Source organism: Vidua macroura, chromosome 10, assembly GCF_024509145.1.
Source record: "Vidua macroura isolate BioBank_ID:100142 chromosome 10, ASM2450914v1, whole genome shotgun sequence".
Lineage (NCBI taxonomy): Eukaryota > Metazoa > Chordata > Aves > Passeriformes > Viduidae > Vidua > Vidua macroura.
In genome coordinates, this window is record NC_071580.1 from 22579569 (window position 1) to 22598434 (window position 18866).

Sequence of the window (18866 nt, forward strand, 5' to 3'; positions counted from 1 at the left end):
AACTGGCTGTGATTAAAAAAAAAAAAAAAAAAAAAAAAAAAAAGGAAAACAGCTCCCAATTTTTGATCAGTAACTGGGCTTTCACAGTTTTAACAGTTAGCCAGCAAAATGTTTTTGGGAAAAATACTCCCAAACCTGTGCAAAAAACAAGGTTACACGTTAAACAGGCTAAATGAGTTTATATTGTGTATCTCCCATTACAAACCTGTCCCTACAGTACAGTAAGTATTATGTGTATCAGTTGGGCTTCATGCATCCAGTGGGAGAACTATTAAGAAATTAATCAATTTCATTGTCAGGCTGTTTCACTTCCTTCCTCCCCCTATCCTCTCAAGCTTACATCTTCCTTCATTTCCTGTTCTAGCCCTATAAATCACTCTCCTTCTTGTATATCTATGTTTGCCTTGAAACTGCATTCCTCTCAGCCACTAATTTTTAAATTAGCAGTAAAACCATAGGATTTCTCTGGCAAGAGTTACTCCACATAAACTCTGGCTGTTGACTGTTTGTGGTTGTTCTGCCAGACTGCTGGCAGTACATGCACCACATTCAGCTCTACATGTTCTTTCCCTCAAAACCAGAGCAGTGTCATCTTCCAGGTTCCTTGAGCCAAGTCAAACCAAAAAATATATCATTTGTGTGACTAACTAGAGGCCAAACCTGTGGAGATCCAGCAACCTGCACAAAGAAATTCTTCTGCAACATGCCTGGCCATGCAGGTGAAATAGTTGTTTGATTGTTGAATAAAATAGCCAAATTTCAGTCCACTATGGGATAGATACTCCTTACATGAAGAACTATTTGAGCTCTGTGGCAACCTGTGAAGTGTGACTAGTTCATCAGAGAGGATTCTCTGCAGAAGGTAGAGCTGGTTAAATTAATAAAAGCTATTCCAGGATGGAGACCTGCAGCAGGCCAGCAGACAGCAGATCTTGTTCCAGGGACAAACTCCACTCTACCACCCCCAGCTCAGGACGTGTTCCCTGACTGGGGCAGATACACAAGTGGGAGAAAACTTTCCTGCAAAAGATCTGGCATTGCCCCTGAAACACAAAGGGGTCTGAGAGTGAAGATCACTGCAGGAGCTTATTTCTCACCATTCCCCTTTACATCCCTTGAGCCAGCAGAGAAACACAAATGGTTCTTGATAGGCATAACTGCTGCCAAAACTGTTCTTTGGAGGAATCAGAAATGCATACATATGCTTTATTAGCTACTCACACAAGGACAAAGCAGACAAACTGAATTTCATTTGGTTTTCATTTGAAGCCTTAGATTTCAAGCACTTTTTTCATGTTGGTCCAACTGACCTTGACACTTCTGTATTTGTGATGGAGTTTAGGTGGAGTCCAAAGATAAAATTCTCTCTTTTGTTTCTTGCTTCCCATTCCTGATACTTAAAACTGGTGAATACAGAGTATTTTTCTGAAAACCTTAACAAACAAACTGTATGGCAGATTTTAGATAGTAGATAAATGTGTATATCACCATCTGAATCTATTTTACAGCCACAAGTCATACATATTTGGGCTCAAACCCACAGTATTTTACTTTAAACAATATTGGTTGTATGGCAGATAAATAAATACAAGAAGAGAGAATTTATCTACATTTTCAATGAAAGGTTCATGAAGTCCCTGGTATTAGGCCATTAAAATAACACAGAACTACAAAGAAGAAGATATTGTCCTCAAGTGAGCAATGAAAAGAATAAACAGAAGAGAAAAAACCCTCAAATGATCTTTCCACAACACAGAAATGATACTGGGCTCAACTCCTGTATGCTCCTGGGTAAGTAACTCTCAAGGGGTTCCAACAGCACTCTGCCTGGCATTTGAGGATCTGGAATTGAGGTCCCCCTCAATACAGCAGCATACCTTTACTTTCAACCAACCAACACAGAAAGCTTCCCAAGGAGCTCCAGGAAAATAGCTGGCTTAAAACTGCCCAAGACCTGATGTTCCAAAATCACATGAGTAGCAGACAAGCACTGAAATGCCCACAAGGACCTGTGACCCCTGAGCTATGGTGTGATGGATCAGCCTTCCAGAAACAAGATCAGGATGACGTGATGGGCAGCACTGTACTCAGTTTGCACAGACAGGATGAACACAAATTGATAGCAACGAAAACAGAAAGTGCTCCACTGGCTAAGTCAGTCCTCTAGATGATTACTGATGACATCTTCTAATCTAAAAACTCAAAATGTCTAGAAAAGACCAATGAGGAAGACAAAACTGATTTTAGTGAAGACCTGGAACCTAGACAAACACATACTGTCAACAATACAGTACAACATTTCTTCCCCATTAGGGCTGTCCCAGCAGTGGCTCAGCCACCCAGGGCAGGGGTGGAGTCACCATGCCTGGGGGGATTTAAAGAGAGATGTGTGGATGTGGCACTTGGGGACACAGTTTAGAGGTGGCCTTGGCACTGCTGGGTTAACAGCTGGACTGGATGAGCTCAGCAATCTTTTCCAACCTAATGATTCTGTGATTCTACAGCAACAAAGCAGAGCAGGCTGCGCCTTTTCAAGCATACAGTTCAGGGAAAAGTATGTGGAATTAAACTGAGATTAAGAAGAGTTTACCACACCCACAGCCTCTCTGTTATCTATTGCACAGGTAGGGTAAAGGGGATCAGTTTTGTGTGTGGAGCTATTACAAAAATTATGTGCTAGAAAGGTTTTTTTGAAGGAAGCTTTTCGTTCAATTAATAAAAGACGCAAAGAGTAATAATTAATTACTGTCTCAGAATACTAGGACAGAGGAGGGATTTTACTATTTAAGCAGTACTAGTTCTAGAAAGAAGAAAAATCCAATTCAGAGGAGCGACAGGCATCTTCTCTGAAATCTTCTCAAGAAATGAACCACCCATAGAATCACAGGTCAGTAAATGAATGACACCTTCACAGGCATGACCATAATTTGTCAAAACAGTATTTTTACCAAATTTTGTACCTGGCACAGGGAAGTTTCTCAGTGTGCAGGAGTAGAACCTGTCCCAGCTCATTTGACTGAGCTGGGACTGACTGCTCAAGTGCCAAAGCTCCAGGAAACCTTGACTGAGGTCCACAGCAGACCTGCCCCACAGGGAGCTGCTGAAATCCAACAAAGAACAAGTAATGAGAGTCCCTTCATATAACCTTTGAAAAAGGACAGTCCAACCACCTGCAAGCAATCCTTTGTGGCTCTCAAAAAAGACAAGTGTGTGATTTCACTCTAACAGCCTGCCCACCGCCTCTGTGTGCCCAGCAGGGTTATAAAGCTCAGCTCTGCTTCTCCTCCTTAAATGAGGAAAGCAATCCAGAATCTGTGTGAGATGAGAATCTGTGTGGTGAAGCTGCCTAAAGGTTATCACAGATATTTGGAAGAAGTGGCCAGATTCTAACCATATGTCACACTACAGACAAGCACTTTTCTTTTTTAAAGAAATACAGTCTTGAGATTGTAGCTTCTACTGGTCCCTGACAGGCAAGCACTGATGATGACAGCACCTTGCTCTACCACTGGGCTGCCACTCAAAACCATCAGGTGGAGGAAGATGGGCTTGATATTTATTAGTTGTATTATAACTAACAGTATAATTATTATAATATATATGTATAATTATATCCTATATTATATAATAAGTATTTACATATTATAGATTTAATATATAATATGTTGTATTAGTATAATTATTATAATATATATTATACAGTATAATTATAATATTATAACTATAACTGATTAGTATATAAATTAAGGAGCTACCTGCAGCCAAAATGTGATTCTCTACATGTAAGAAATCTCCTGTAAAAGCACCGTGATGTCAACAGAAATACTGGCTGTATAAATGTAGCCAAATTATTACTAAATATGCTTCCTGGCAGCATGGGAAAAAGGAAGAAATTCCAGGCCACAGCTCATCTCCTTGGTTGAAAAGGAGTCAGCAGCTGCCAAGGACTCTGCCTGCCTTGCCCTGTTCAAGGTTTTTCACCACTTCTGAGAGCCATGGGCAGGATCTTGCTGCCAAGTTCAGTATCCAGAGAGCAGTAAAAGCTTGGAGGAAGGGGCTGCTGGTCTTTGGGATGTATTTACATGTATTTGCAGAAGGGATTTTTGGTCCACAGGCGCTTTGGGAAACATCTATTGAAGTAAGGTCATAGGTTTACCACTGGTGTGCCTCAGGGGGTGATACAGGGCACACATTACATGCAAATCCTCAAGACTATAGCCCTAAACTACAATGTTCATCTGGAATTATTTTTCTTTAATGTTTTTACTGTAGGAAAAAAAAAGAAATATTGCATGAACAGTAGCATATTTCAGGCCTGAACTTAAAAAGACCCTTTTCTCTGGCTATAGGGGTATCCCTTCAAACAAAGATGAGCAGACTGACCCAGCTCTGAAATTTCCTCTCACTAGCCACTATGACTTCCTATTTTCAAAAGTAATGTATTTCTCACAAAGATGAAAGTGTTTTTCAGAGCAATGCTATTAACAGACATCCTTTTGCTTGGTTTTTGTTTGTGTGGGTGCTTTTATTTATTTTGCTACCCTTAACAGTAACAAAGCTAATTTCAAAGCATCAGGGTTTGTTGTCTTCATAGCACAAAACTGACAGATGTTTCATATGTTAGAAATAAACCTCAGTGATATTCCTGTGCTGCCTTCAATGAGTTTTGGCTTTTATTTTTCATAGCAGGGGAAAATACAGGGTTGGGGCGCAGGTTTGGAGGATTCAGCAGAGTTGTGTATTTTCTGCAGCATCTGCAAGGTTTATCTGACTGCTCCTGAGCTGGGATTGCTGCAGGTAACTGAAAAGGGAGCTGGACAGACAGGTGTCACACAAAGTGACACCCAGACTGACACGATTCTAACAAACACCTGCTTGCTCTGAAAACTGAGCAAAACCAAGGCTAGTGAAAAAGCTGCACCTGAAGATGTGATGGGTGATGAGTGGAAGGTGTCCCAGTCCATGGCAGGAGGGTGTTCTTTAAGATCCCCTCCGTGCTGTGGTTCTGTGATGCTCGTGGGCAGAAAACAAGCACAAACATGCTGTGCCTCCCAACAACAGCCACCCTGCAGGTTTTGTTAGCCTGCAAATCCTTTCTCTAGCAGGAGCAGTTCAAAAACTGCTCTCCCAAAACCTCACTAAAAGACTCACCTTTGAAACCCATGGAATTTTGTTCCACCTGTTAGAAATGATACCACTTCTAAAATGCTTTTAACTAACTTTGGTCAAGGGTCTGTTCGTGTTTGCTCAGGGGGGAAGGAATTGAAGTTTCTTTCCAAAAGACTCTTTCACCAGTCAAGGCCTGAAGACCTCAACATCAACAGGTTGGGAGTAGCCAGAGGAAACACAGCAGATAAGTGACCATGAACAAACATTAATGAACATCAACCCCAAACATCATCCCCTGGTTTGCCTGGTCTGAGGAAAGACTGATATAGAGAGAACTGAAGAATGAATCTAAATAAAATTAATCTAAATAAATGAAATTACTCAAAATAAAATAAAATGAATCTAAAGAAATAAATGAGCATCTAAGGTGAAGGGATCAATAGCCAATAGGAGATCAAAGACTAAGAACTGTGTAATTTATGACCAATGAACTTTGGGGTTTGTCTGTATAAATATGTGAAAAATCTAGACCCCAAACATCATCCCCTGGTTTGCCTGGTCTGAGAAAAGGCAAACCTGAAGAATGAGGACTAAATGAGCATCTAAGGTGAAGGGATCAATAACCAATAGCAAATACTAAGAATTGTGTAATTTAAGACCAATGACCTTGAGAATTTCTTTGGGGTTTGTCTGTATAAATATGTGAAAAATCTAGTAAAGAGCCACGTGTGATGGAATCATTTTCACTGCACAACCCAGGCAATGTGTGGATTAAATGATTTCTGTTGTACATCCTGGCCAGAATAAAGCAATGCCTTAATTTTCTAACACTGAAAAGATGCTGGAGAGTTTTTGTTTTTCCCTCAGTTTCTGGTGACATACCAAACTAAAGGCATACAATTTTAAAAGTTACAAACCCCAGTGGATTGTCCCAGAGAACCCAAATCCCAGAGTGCTTATTATTAAGCCACAATGGCAAAAACAGTAAAAATATGAAAATTTATGGTGAATTTTCATTTACCTTGGAAAGACCACGAGCTAGCTCCATTTTGAAGTGCAAGTCCTGATGAGATTATTCCTTGCGAACATGACACCAACTGCTCATGCCAGCCTGTGCCCCGAATCTCTACTTGCATAAATCTCCAGACAATACTATTTCTACTATTGATAATGATAATAAAAATACCTCCCCCACATCAGGCCTGGTGAGAAATCACAATCTGAAAGCATTTCAAAGGCTGTCAACCATGAAAATCAATCAGTGCTGACAACCTCAGCCGAATCAGGGCTCATGGAGCAGTTTCCAGCATTACTGGAGAGCTGCCAGCCTAATCCTCTCGCTGTAAATACAGTGCTGAGAGCCTCCCTGACAAGAGAAAATGAGCAGATTACATGGGGAGGTAACAAGCTTGAACTGCACCATGTCATGAATGGTGGGGTGGAGGGGAGAAATCAGCCTCCCTTTGTACTCCCAAATCATTTGTTTTGTACCAATCCTTTGAGTTAAATATTCTGGCAAGAGAAGTCACCTCTCCACACATTACTCTCAAAGTAAGGTGGTGGCTGTAAGAGGTAAACTCTTGTGCCTTGCCCAACAGAAAATAAACCATTTGCATGTTCTCAGCTTCACAAAACCAGCCTGATCTATGCACTCAACAGCCACCAAAAAACAGGTTTGCTCTGTGCTCCAGGAATGGAGCCCAGGTGGAACAATACAGCTGGGTTCTGCAGGTTCTGCTGCTTCCTCTGACCAACAGCTGCTGAGCATCCTCTGGGCTCTCACTTGGCCATCCAGGGAACAGAATTTCAAGGGAGTAGATGGGCACAGAAATGCACCTGCAATCAAACTGATTACTCACCACAGCTTCCCATGTACGACGTGCTCTGAAATGACACTGGCACTAAGCCCTGTTTGTTTGCCCTTGTGCTACACCTGTGAAACTAAACCAAAATCCAACAATGAAAAGACCACTGATGATTCACAGATTTGTATCATTCCTTACACCCCAGCCAGAAGTGCTTAAGAATTGAGCCTGTGGCTTTACCAGCCCTACTCTGCTGCCCTGTGCGTTCCCTGAGAATGAGCCTCCCAGCTGGGAACTGCAAACATTTTACAGAGCTTCCTCCTTGCTGTTAGAGCTTCACTGACAATGTTACAGATACATTTTATATTATTGGCTTTTGGTAAATATTGGATTTTATATGTGTGGTGTTAAAGTAACTTTGTTATCAAGATATAGTTTTTATTTCTGTTGTTAATTAAGCTCAGTGAAAGAGCTGATATCAGTGTGCTTGTGTTAAAATGCCTGCTTGGATGGGATAACATCCAATTAACATAGGATAAGGATGAGGATGAGGACACGGCTACAGATCTGCCAACGATCAGCATTTATTGTCTGAAGACAATGTGGACCAAGGCCCAAAAACTGGAGGTGATAATAAAGGACTAAAACCACAACTAAGGACTAAAACCACAAGGAATATACATGCTCTAAAAAGGTGGAACCGAGGAGGAACCGTGCTAAACAGTTCTTGGAACATGTAAACTAGTTTGGGGAGAAGTTTACTATGCATCAGGGTCTATGAATATGCAACAGGCTGATGTAAGGGAGAAGGTATTTAAGGGGTACCCCGAAGGTAACAGGGTGCTCTTGGTTCAGGGCCAAGATGCACCCAGCCATAATAACCTTTGCTCTATGGTCCTTGTCTCCCACTGTCCTTTATTAAACTTTTTGAATTTGCACAGGAGAGTGAACGTGTTTTTCACACCAGGAACCCGTGCAGAGCTCTGTGTGCTGCAGACATCAGCCATGCCTGTGTGCAGGTGTGTCCCAGACTGAGCAGAAATGAAGGAAATATCCAAACCCTCCAACGCTGCCCAACTTTTGGTCTTTGCTGCTGGACACCACAGCTTTATTATTTCAGTGGCTATATTTTTAAAAATACTTCATGCTCTTGAACAAAGAAGTGAACTCTTCAAAAGGCTGCTTTACATGTCAGTGCTCACCCAACAGCTGTTACAGACAATATTCATGCCTTATTATTATTCATGAATGTTCAACCGAACCATTTTTTTTTTGTTTCCACAAATGTTAGGGAAATGGCTCCTTTCTCCAGAGCTGAAAGAGTGTTTGTGTAAGAACAAGAATCCCCATTATTACCTTGATGGTCATTATTCTCAGTTGTTCATTTCCTCCCTTTAGAAATTTAAATCATGCAATCAGAATGGAGCACCACCACCACCTGACTTGTAAGACACTCACTCACTCCCAATTCCAAAGAGAAAATAATTCAAATAGGCTATTTTTTAATAACTGTTTATCCATACTACCCTGTGAATCAATGTCATGTTTGCTGAAATCAGAAGGAAAATGGCTTGGAAAACAGCTCTGTCCACAGTGAACACTGGCATTTTTTAGCCATAAGCTACTGTTCAGCTTTATTTCTGAGCAGCTCTGCACAACCAGCCAGCATGTGTGTGGGTACTGGGGGTGAAATCAAGGGGATCAGAAACTCCTTGAGAAGATTGAGAAAATCTTGACACTTTTAGCTCTAAGTATTTGCTTTTTTACTGCACCTTTAGTGAACGTTATCCATCTTAGGGAGTTTAAATTAAATTTCGTGGAGTATTTTGATCCAAGTTGGCATTCTCCAATCTACTTATTTGGCAGATGGATTTATGTGATGTACAAACAGCAGATAAAGCACAGGCAACCTGTAAAGCATCAGGAGGAGAAACAGATATTTTTTACCTCTTCTTTGGACTTGCTTTCATGCTTGATAAACTAAAAACTTCCCTACTTGAAAACAGCATTTGAGCAACAAAGTTAATCCTTTCTCTGCCTCCATGCCCGGAAAATAATCTTATAACTCATTCTGGAGCTGAAAAGAGGTAGATAGGGAAGAAATTCTCCGCTGTGAGGGTGGACACAGGGTGCCCAGAGAAGCTGTGGCTGCCCCTGGATCCCTGGAAGTGTCCATGGCCAGGCTGGATATTGGGGCTTGGAACAACCTGGGAGGTTGTGGGAGGTGTCCCTGCCCATGGCAGGGCGTGGAATAAGATCATCCTTCAGGTCCCTTCCAAGCCAAACCATTCAATGAATTCTGAGAGTCTCACCTGTGTTGTTGGGCAACTCTGTTTTCTGAGCAAGAAGTTCAGACCCAGAAGAAAATCTGTCTCAAAAAAGAGGTTTCAGTAGGTGGAGAAGAGGAAGGATAACTGCTCTATACACAGATAACAAATGGTTGTTTTTCTTAGGAGCACAAAGGCACAAGGAAACTGCACACAGAGCTGTGCTGGGGTCTCTCCCAGGCAACACATTCCCAGCCCATATGAAAATATAGAATTGGTAAACACCAAGTTCAAAGGTACCAGTGTATCAAGACAGGAAAGACAGAGTATTTCAAAGAGTTGAAGAAAGACCTTGCTACACCTGTGAGGAATAAAAAGGCAGATGAAACCTAGGCAGAAAAATATTAAATCAGGCACCCAGAGTGTAATCCTGGCTGAACACATGCAGTGATGGGCTATAAATTGATCATTTCAGAATCCAGCTTTGGGAGTTAACAAGACTGCTGGATAAAAATGCCAGCTCACTGCTCCCTAGCTGTCTAAAAGCAAGGAGAGTGACAAGAATTAAGAAAAGAAAAGCAAATATGAGACTGATAAGTATGATGGATGTACAGACAGAACAAGACTGTGTTTTCCTACCATGTGAAAAAGGATGCAGCTGAACTAGAAAAGAACCTTCAGCCTGAAATAGAAATGATTAAGCAGGCCCAGGGACAAGGGCTATGGAATGCTGTGAGACAGAGCAGATTCCTGGAGACCAGGTGTCCACTGTGCCTTCTGGGACAGGGATGGGGGAAGCACATGAAACTGGCAGGTGGCCAATCCACAAGTGGCCAAGGAGGTGGTTCTTCACTCAGTGTTCAGTTAAGACGGTGAAAGTCATCTTCACAAAAGGCTGTAAATGCTAAGAGGAACACAGGTTCAGAAAGAAACTGGAAAAATCAATGGAAGTCACAGCTGAAGATGTCACCTCTGACTCAGGGAAGTCTTTGAGGATGGAACATCACTATGATAATTATACTCTTGACCTGTCCTGGTGCTATTTTGCAGAATTTCAGTCTAGCTGCTGTTGGATATGGGGGCTACATGGACTTTTGCAGTCTTACATGATACATCATTCTTTAAAATAAAAAATAACCACCCCAACAAACCAAAAAGAACTTAGTCAAAACAGATTTAAATTGGGTTTTAGTACAGTATCTGAGTACCACTGAGGAACCCATTCAGTGAAGCTGATATAGGAAAAGGCCTCTACAAGAAAAAACAAAATTATGACAGGTCCTTATGACACTTCTATATCTGTTCTGCTGTGTTTGTATAAAGAAAGAACCTTACTTTCAGAACGCTCTTACATTATAAAAAGTAAGAAAAATCACAACATAAACATAGAGAAAAAATATATCTATATTCCCCCACACTCTAAATTAAGTCCACTACAGCAGTATTGCCAGAGTAAGCTGTCTGAAGCATTCAGCAGCTTTGGCTGGCTGGCTGAAAATCAGGAATCTTAATACATGTAGGAGACATCAAGCACAGTTTCACTGTCCTCAACTCTGTGAGCTGATGATAATTTTCCAAAAATGTTATGTTATCCACCTGTACCTTGCACTATTCCTCCTATATTAGCCATATCATCAGGATACAAGCTTATTTGGGCTGGAAAATCCTATCCACACAACATACCTCTGTTCTTATGATTATAACCTGAACAGAACTCCCAAGGATTTCCCCTAGTCTGCAAGTGCAAATGGCAATGGTAAAAAGGGAATTCAGAATAAAAAGGCCAACCCCTGGGACAGTGGTAGTAGAAATGACAGAGGAAATCAACTACTAGAAATTAGGAAAAATATCTCTGTGATTCAGAGAAAATACATAATTTAAAAAAATTAGGAGAACCCCCTACAATCAAGGACAAGAGCCAACTGTGAGTGCACTGGGTAGCTCTGAATTCCCCACTGGATCTGAGCTGCCATTCAGACCCTGAAGAGATTTCCAAGAACCAGTTAAACCCCACAGGAGGGAGCAGAACACAGAGAGGGAGAAAAGGAAAGGAATACCCTGAAACTCTTCCAGTTTCCAACGGCAGGTTGGTAGGGACAGGGGGCAGGGCAGAGACAGGGGAGAGGGCAGAGACAGGGGACAGGGCAAAGTGTCTTAGGTTGTAAATGCAAGATGTGGCTGGGGGTGTGTATTCTATTTGCCATCTGTTATAGGAAGGGCAGTTCTCTGCTGTTCATTGGGCAGTTTTTTCTTTATCTCTCCCACAACCAATCCTCCCTCCAGGAGATATCCTCTGTTAATGGGCTATTAATTATTAATTATCTTCTGTTCATGGCCAGTGAGTGTCCCTGCATGGCTGAGAAAATTCCATCATCCCATGGGGAGATGCTGTGCCCAGGGGAGGAGCCAATCATTCCTGCCTGGATACAATCTGAGGATTGGATCCCTGCTCCAGCAGAAGCACAGCTGGCACTGCAGGAGGGCTGAGCCACCATGGAATAGCACTGCTGCCACCACCCTGACCCTGACACACAGGGGGTCAGCTCCTATTCTGACTCTGGCAGTGGTGTTCTGTAATGCTGCATTTTTATTTTTTTTTAAATTTGAAGGCTGACTTAGAACAGAAACTAGATGGAGCTAAAGAATAAAGTAGGGATTTATTAAGAGGCCTCAATCAATCCACCTTGGGCAGCACAACCTAAAATGGCCACAAAATGCACGAGCGCTCCCGGGGGCTCTCACTGTGATCAGTTCTCCATTTGCACCTTGGAGTTCGTTGTCCCATTCCAGCTTTAGCCCATGCACTCCCATCCTGCTTGTTTTTCTCTCTTCGGCCCACATTGTTTGTGCTCTTGGGCCTGAGATTTGGATCATTTGTCCTTGGTGCCCAGCTGGAGAAGGAATTGTTTTGTCTCCCTACTCTGTGAAGAGAGCTCAGCATCCCCTGATATGAAGCCCAGACCCACACACTAAAGCAGCACAGAATCTGAAAAAATATAAAAGCTAAAACCTGAGGCATAATTTCTAATAAAGAACTGTCATTACTACTATTCTATCTTTGCCTGAGAGCCCCCCTAATTTCAAAATTATAATAATTCAGAGGGAGGGGGTTTACATTTTCCATTTTAAGAGAAGCTCCTGCCTTCCTTAGCAGACACCTGGCTTTTCAAACCAAGACGCAGGAAAGAGGACAGGGCAGGGAAAAGGGACAGGGCAGGGGCTGGATGAGGGGACAGGGCAAGGAAAGGGGACAACAGGGGACAGGAGGGCTGCAGCAAGGCCAGGCTGGCTGCTGCAGGCTCAGGCTGCCAGCTGGGGAGCAGGAGCAAGAGCTGGCAGCTGGAGCACGCTGCTCCCCATCCATCATCTGGTGCAGACCTGGCCTTCAGCAGAGATCCTGACAGCAGAGCCAGGATCTCATAAAACCCTGACAGACTGAAAGTGAGGCAGCCTCCTGCCTGTCTCCTCCCTCACTTTGAAATGTGGAGTAAAGCTGGGCGAGAACAAAGAGAGGCTGATGATTGATAACAACTTAATATCTTTGTGCAGCTTTATCAGGCTTTTTAACTAATGACTTAAGCAACTTCACCTCTACAAAATCAATCATCGTGTCATAAAAGTCTGAAACACTACAAAATGAAGTGCCTGCCCCAGGGATATAGAGCATGTGTCATGTTTAAAGTGAACCTAATTCTTCTGGGGGTCCCTGGATGTTACTTTTTACTTTCATGTCCCTTGGAGATATTCAGAGAGGGAGAGAGACACAGCAGGAGAACCCAAAATCAGTGCCTTCCCCCTAAAGAAATTATTAAAGCAATATTTAGTCCATCACTAAATATGAATATAGTGAATATACAGGGATAGTGAATTCTGTATCACTCAGAGATATAGAATGGAAAGATATGGAAATGGTGGCTGTCCATTTTTAAGAGAGAAATAACAAGGAAATTTAAAGAAAATGACTGATGGCAGGAATGAGAAAGCTCCAATTTAAAATAAATAACTTCCTAATTCAGGACTTGGCAGCTCTCTTCCCTCAGCAGAAAGTAAAAAAAAATAATTATACTATGCCCCTCTTTTCTGTACATAAAAAGGAAAACAAAAACTTCTGCATTTAGCCTTGCATTCTCTGAGGCCTCCTCTTGCTGGCAGAAGAGCTGAGCAGGGCTCTGAGGAGCACGTGGCCCTTTGCCTGCTCCTTGTGCCACTGTTGCTGTCCCTGCACCAATGAACCCTCCTTTTTTTTCCTTCCCCTTTTGCCATTTAGGCAAAAAACCATTCTTCTAATTTAGGAAAAGGAAGATTTTTCTCAAATTGAGTCAGATACCTAAAAGTGATAGAGGCTTAACTTCCTAAGCAACTTAAAAAAAAAAAAAAAACAAAAAAAAAACAAACAAACATCATGTTCTGGTTCAAGCTTTTGTAACCCTTGACTGGATATTTATGTGACAATGACTTCCATGTTGCACACAGCCAGGTGAGATCATGAGAGTTTTTCTCTACAGACAGGAGATATTTGTACAGTGCTTTGAGTTTTAAACTGTTTCTATTTCAATCCTATTTGTAACCATACTAACCTTTCAACAGCAGGGCTCTTGCCAAGGATGAATTATTTGCCAGATTTTTTTTTTTTCCCAAAAGCTCCAATCTGATACAAACCCTAGATTCTTTTTCTCCTGCTTTCATACAGTATATAATTCCAACCTCTCCCTGTTCATAAACTTTACAAGAACTGTATTTAGACAAAATCTAAACTGGCATATTTTCCATACACTTCATGGAAATATTCCTAACCACTTCTGCAAGCAGCTGAAGATGTGCTTTTATTTTGCCATGAAGTCACAAAGTTTAATTTGCAACATCACAGTTGCCTCTATGGCAACAGATGGTGACATCAAACACAGGATCATGACTTCACTATGGGATCAAGAAGGATTAGCTCTGCACCGAGGAAGTTAAGATCTAATACAAACAAATAGCTCAACAATTGCAAAGAGAATTTACAGTGTGATAGTTTACTCCCTGTGCAAATGTTCTTCTTGTTTACTCCAGAACAAAAATCCCTTTAAATCAACCAGCTGTTTGTAAATTAAACACAAATGGATTAGCTTTAAAACAAGCTCAAGGGTTTAGGATGGGGTTTGCACACGTACCCAGTTATGGCTGCACAACCTATGACTTCCACCCACACTTATGAAGAAAAGAGGCCAGAATTACAACATCATTCCCTCACCATAACCTCAAGGGCTTTCACCTGCCTTAAGCAGGTTATGAGGGCAGCATACCTGAATATAATTTTTACTGAAACATCAGCTTTGAGCACTGCTTGTTTCCTGTGAAAACCTTGTGGGGACAGTTATTTAATTACCTGATATATTATCTTTCCTAAGATAATCCTTAAATGGATGAATTCCCTGGCCTTTCACCTTTCCATTACCCAAACAGGACCTAACAGAGGGGTCCCAGCTTGAAAGGCCCCTCTAGAGACATTATTCATCACTAATGTCCCTAGCTAGAGCCAGCCCTGGGTGGGACAGCATGTGCAATCAAAGAATCAGCTTCCCCTGAGGGAAAACACAGAGATGGATCTTTCCAGGACACAGCTGAGTCTGATGGTGGGATATGGAAATCCACATTCTGCATCTGTTGCAGGGACTCTCACAGGTGGGAGAAAAGACAAAAGCCTTAAAGCAGCAGCACAGGGGGAAGCTCCACCTTGGGAACTACCTTTACAAGAAACTGAACCAGTTCTGCTCCTCTTTGTTCCTGGGCACAGGCTCTCGGCACGTTGATTCTGCTCCATCTGCAACCTGTGTGCTACACACACACACACACACTGGGCTGTCAAAGTGCCCAGGCACTGATGCCTCAGGTTAATTTAGCTTTTATATTTTCAGATTCTGTGCTGCTTTAGTGTGTAATTCTGAGCTTCATATGAGGGGATGCTGAGCTCTCTGCACAGAGCAGGGATACAAAACAATTCCTTCTCCAGCTGGGCACCAAGGACAAATGATCCAAATCTCAGGCCCAAGAGCACAAACAATGTGGGCTGGAGAGAGAAAAACATGCAGGATGGGACTGCATGGGCTAAAGCTGGAATGGGACAATGAACTCCAAGGTGCAAATGGAGCAGTGAGAGCCCCCGGGAGCGCTCGTGCATTTTGGGACCATTTTGGTTCACCTTGGGTGTAGCCTTGGCTGGGCTCTTGTGCTGCCCAAGGTGGATCCATGGAGGCATTTTAATAAATCCCTACTTTATTCTTTAATTCTGTCCAGTCTCTGTTTTAGGTCAGCCTGCACAAGGCATTACACTGACACGCATCTTTTCCACTGCAGTGGATTCCAAGTCTTTCAACAAGTGGCATTTAGGTTTCTGAGAAGTATTCACAGGAATTCTGCTGGACCACAGCATCCTCTGTGTCTGCACAGACTGTTTTTACCCTGAAATGGTGCCAGCTTGGACAGCTTTGCTGTAAGTTGGGCACTCTGAATGTCCCCACCCTGCCATGACAAAACCACCATCACAGGATACAAAACCAAACCTCTGAGTCCACACCAAGTCACTCTCACACCTCTTTGCTGGGATGTCAACTAGGGTAGGAAATTCTGTGCCACTATCAGAGTTTTCTTTTATACAGACACATCTATTAGACTACCAGTCCTGTTTCATAAAGCAGATTGTGTTGATTAGCAGAGCCCTTAAGGGATGGGTTTGAGCAGTTCTCTCCAGAATTAAAGTCAGACAATAGCTAAAGCACACAGCAGGGCAGGAGAGGTATTTTAAATCTCCCCATCCATTTCATAGGTTTGCAAGTGCTCTCTGTTATTGTTAGAGGACTCAGCAGGCTTTGCTGGACAATCCTTATCAGTGTTAGTAAGGATTAGCTTACAGAAAGGAACTCGCCTAGGTAAATACATTCATTTTGCACATGCACAATTAACATAAAACCAAAGTAAATCAGGAAAGCAATAGCATCAGGGGAACTGTGGAGACTGATGCAGTGGGATTCACCTGTTAGATTCCCTTCCAGACACATATAGTTTGAGTTAACAGGTTTTTTTACCTTCTTCCACACATACTTACGTGATAATGAGAACTACTAGAGGCTATGTTTGTCACCTCCACTTTTCCTGTCACATCTCAATTCCAGCCAGCTTCCCTTGCATTCCTACTGAGCCCAGCTCCTACCTCAGTAACACTATCAGATTCTGTCTCCTTCCCAAATACTTCTAAGAGAAAGTCAAAAGCTTCTCATTCCTAAAAACCTGTTGGCCTGAGCTAAAAGCATCTTTACCTCAAAACACTTAGAATTCAGTGAAAGAGAAGACTGACTACAGAGAAAGGCAGAAAATCTACCTCAGACTATGCTGCAGACATTTGACAAGCCATTTAAATTCTGCTCCTTAGCAGCCAGAAACAAAGCATGGTGATAATACACCCCGCTCCTTTCCTGTTAAAACAGGGAGCTCACTCTGTGCTACCCACAGCAGACTGCTCTGCCCAAAGAACTCTGCAATTCCTCTGCAGTGATGGGCAGCCCCACAAAGCAGAGCAATGCTTCCATCCGACACTGCCTTGGGCACCAGAAATATCACAGACTCCAGAAGCATGGGTGGTATGAAGGGAGAAAATATGAGGAGATCTAGGTGTTTGGATCTATCAGCATTTAGCCCAGGTAACAGGAGGAACATCCCCTGAGCACACAGTTAACAGGAGCTGAAGGCACCTGCAGAAAGAGCCAGCTTGCAGAAAAATATTTTGCAATATCCCTGAGGCCTAGAAGCATTAAAACTAAGAGGTAAGTTTTCCCCAAATGATGAGCAGGTTCTGGGATGAGCATGGGTGGTATGAAGGGAGAAAATATGAGGAGATCTAGGTGTTTGGATCTATCAGCATTTAGCCCAGGTAACAGGAGGAACATCCCCTGAGCACACAGTTAACAGGAGCTGAAGGCACCTGCAGAAAGAGCCAGCTTGCAGAAAAATATTTTGCAATATCCCTGAGGCCTAGAAGCATTAAAACTAAGAGGTAAGTTTTCCCCAAATGATGAGCAGGTTCTGGGATGAGCTGTGTGCAGGAATCCCCAGTGCAATCCATCTCTAGGTGTGAAGAGGAGGAGGATTGCTCCTTCCCCACCAAACAGAAAGCAGGAAAAATGAAAGTTCCAAACAGAAAGCAGGAAAAATGACAGATCCTGCACAGAAAACGAGGAGGAGGACAAACTCTTCTGGGGGAGGTTTCAGAAGTACCTACTAAAGCCCCTTCCTAACAGAAATCAGGCCTGAGCTGTTGGAGGGGAGAGTCCAGCATTTCACCCATGAGAATGCTCCTGATGAGGAATGGTCAGCTGCAATGGTGCTTTAGCTGTGTTTTAACACACACTCATAAAAATTATTAGCAGGGTTTGTGGCCTTTGACCTTGCTAAAAAGACATGCTGAAGATCCATGTTTTTTCTGAAATGGCTCTTAAAATGAGCCAGGTGCCTGCATTTGACCCAGTTCTGCTCGGTGTTCCCAAGAGAGCAATGTTGTCTCCGAGTCCTGACCAGAGGATGAACCCAGAGCTGAGGCTCCAGGGATCCACCTTGTACAACCCTGTCTCTACTCAGGCATGACCTCCAGAGGCTCACATCCCCATTCATATTTCACATTCTGCAGATGTTTTCCCCCTCACTTTTGCTGCCTGGTTTTAATGCACCACTGCTCTCTGTACAACCCCCACTTAAATATATCTTACTTTTTGCTGTTAAGCAAGCAACAAGGTGAGAAGCAAAACTGAAAGGCCTGACAGTCCCAACATCCCACTGACATACTCCCTTGTTTATGTCAAAAACCAGGGGCTGTAAGTGACAGAAAGCAGCAGAGAGTGGAGAGTGCACAGAATCATTTAAAAGGTAGCAGTGACATGAGAGCCTTCAGCAGGCCAGAGTGATGTTTGTCAGGCTGGGAGGGTGGGATTGCATTAAGCTACATTTCATTATGAAAATACTCAGAAACTATTAAGGGGTCCCATGTGGCTGCTCCAGCACATTTAATTTAATGTCTTTCCTCTCCAGTGACCAATCCACCCCCCACGTTCTTACAAACGATGACTTGTGGGTCTTAACCTAACAAGTGAAGATATGTTTGACCCATTAGCTACCCTATTTAAAGGCTTTTGTCAGCCTTTAGTACAGAGCTCAAGCCATGGTTTTACACTGAGGCTCCAGATCACAGAGGCAGATGGTGCCATAAAAACCCACCTCCCCCTACCCTATTTATCCAGCTTCTGTTCTGTAACTGACATTCATTCTTTATGCACCATTTTCTAGGCACCAGCTATCCCCACAGACCTGGGGCTGGGGCAGGGGGTATCTGAAATGCTGGCCACGGGGAGGGGAGTGCCTTGGTCACTGTGTGTGTTTGAAGCTGCTGCTGCTGGCCTATTTCTCGGGAAGAATGTCCCAAAAGTCAAAACCCACACTCCAAGTGCAAAAGCTCCTCTGAATATGTAAAAAACTCCACTAATATTTGGGGAATTAGAAATGAAGTAAAAGACAGAAAGTATTTCATCTTGATAGTACAGTGCCTGTGTCTGTTTTAAGTTTCCTAGTCTCATTGCTCAGATCCAGTTTTCCCACCCAATGTATGTATTTTCCCCTTCCAGAAAGAACTGCAGGAAAGACAATGAATCATGACTCTGAT

At 42.6% G+C, this 18866-nt stretch overlaps 1 protein-coding gene and 1 long non-coding RNA gene across 3 annotated transcripts in view; both read right to left on the reverse strand.

Moving 5' to 3' along the window:
• The window catches only part of HS6ST1 (heparan sulfate 6-O-sulfotransferase 1), a 188395-nt gene that overhangs the window by 103692 nt on the left and 65837 nt on the right, over positions 1-18866 (reverse strand). The window lies entirely within an intron of this gene.
• Positions 8693-13918, reverse strand: LOC128812041 (uncharacterized). The gene is made up of 3 exons (XR_008438578.1): positions 13759-13918; positions 9227-9282; positions 8693-8824 (listed from the first exon to the last, which is right to left on the reverse strand). It is a non-coding gene; the product is annotated as an uncharacterized LOC128812041 (long non-coding RNA).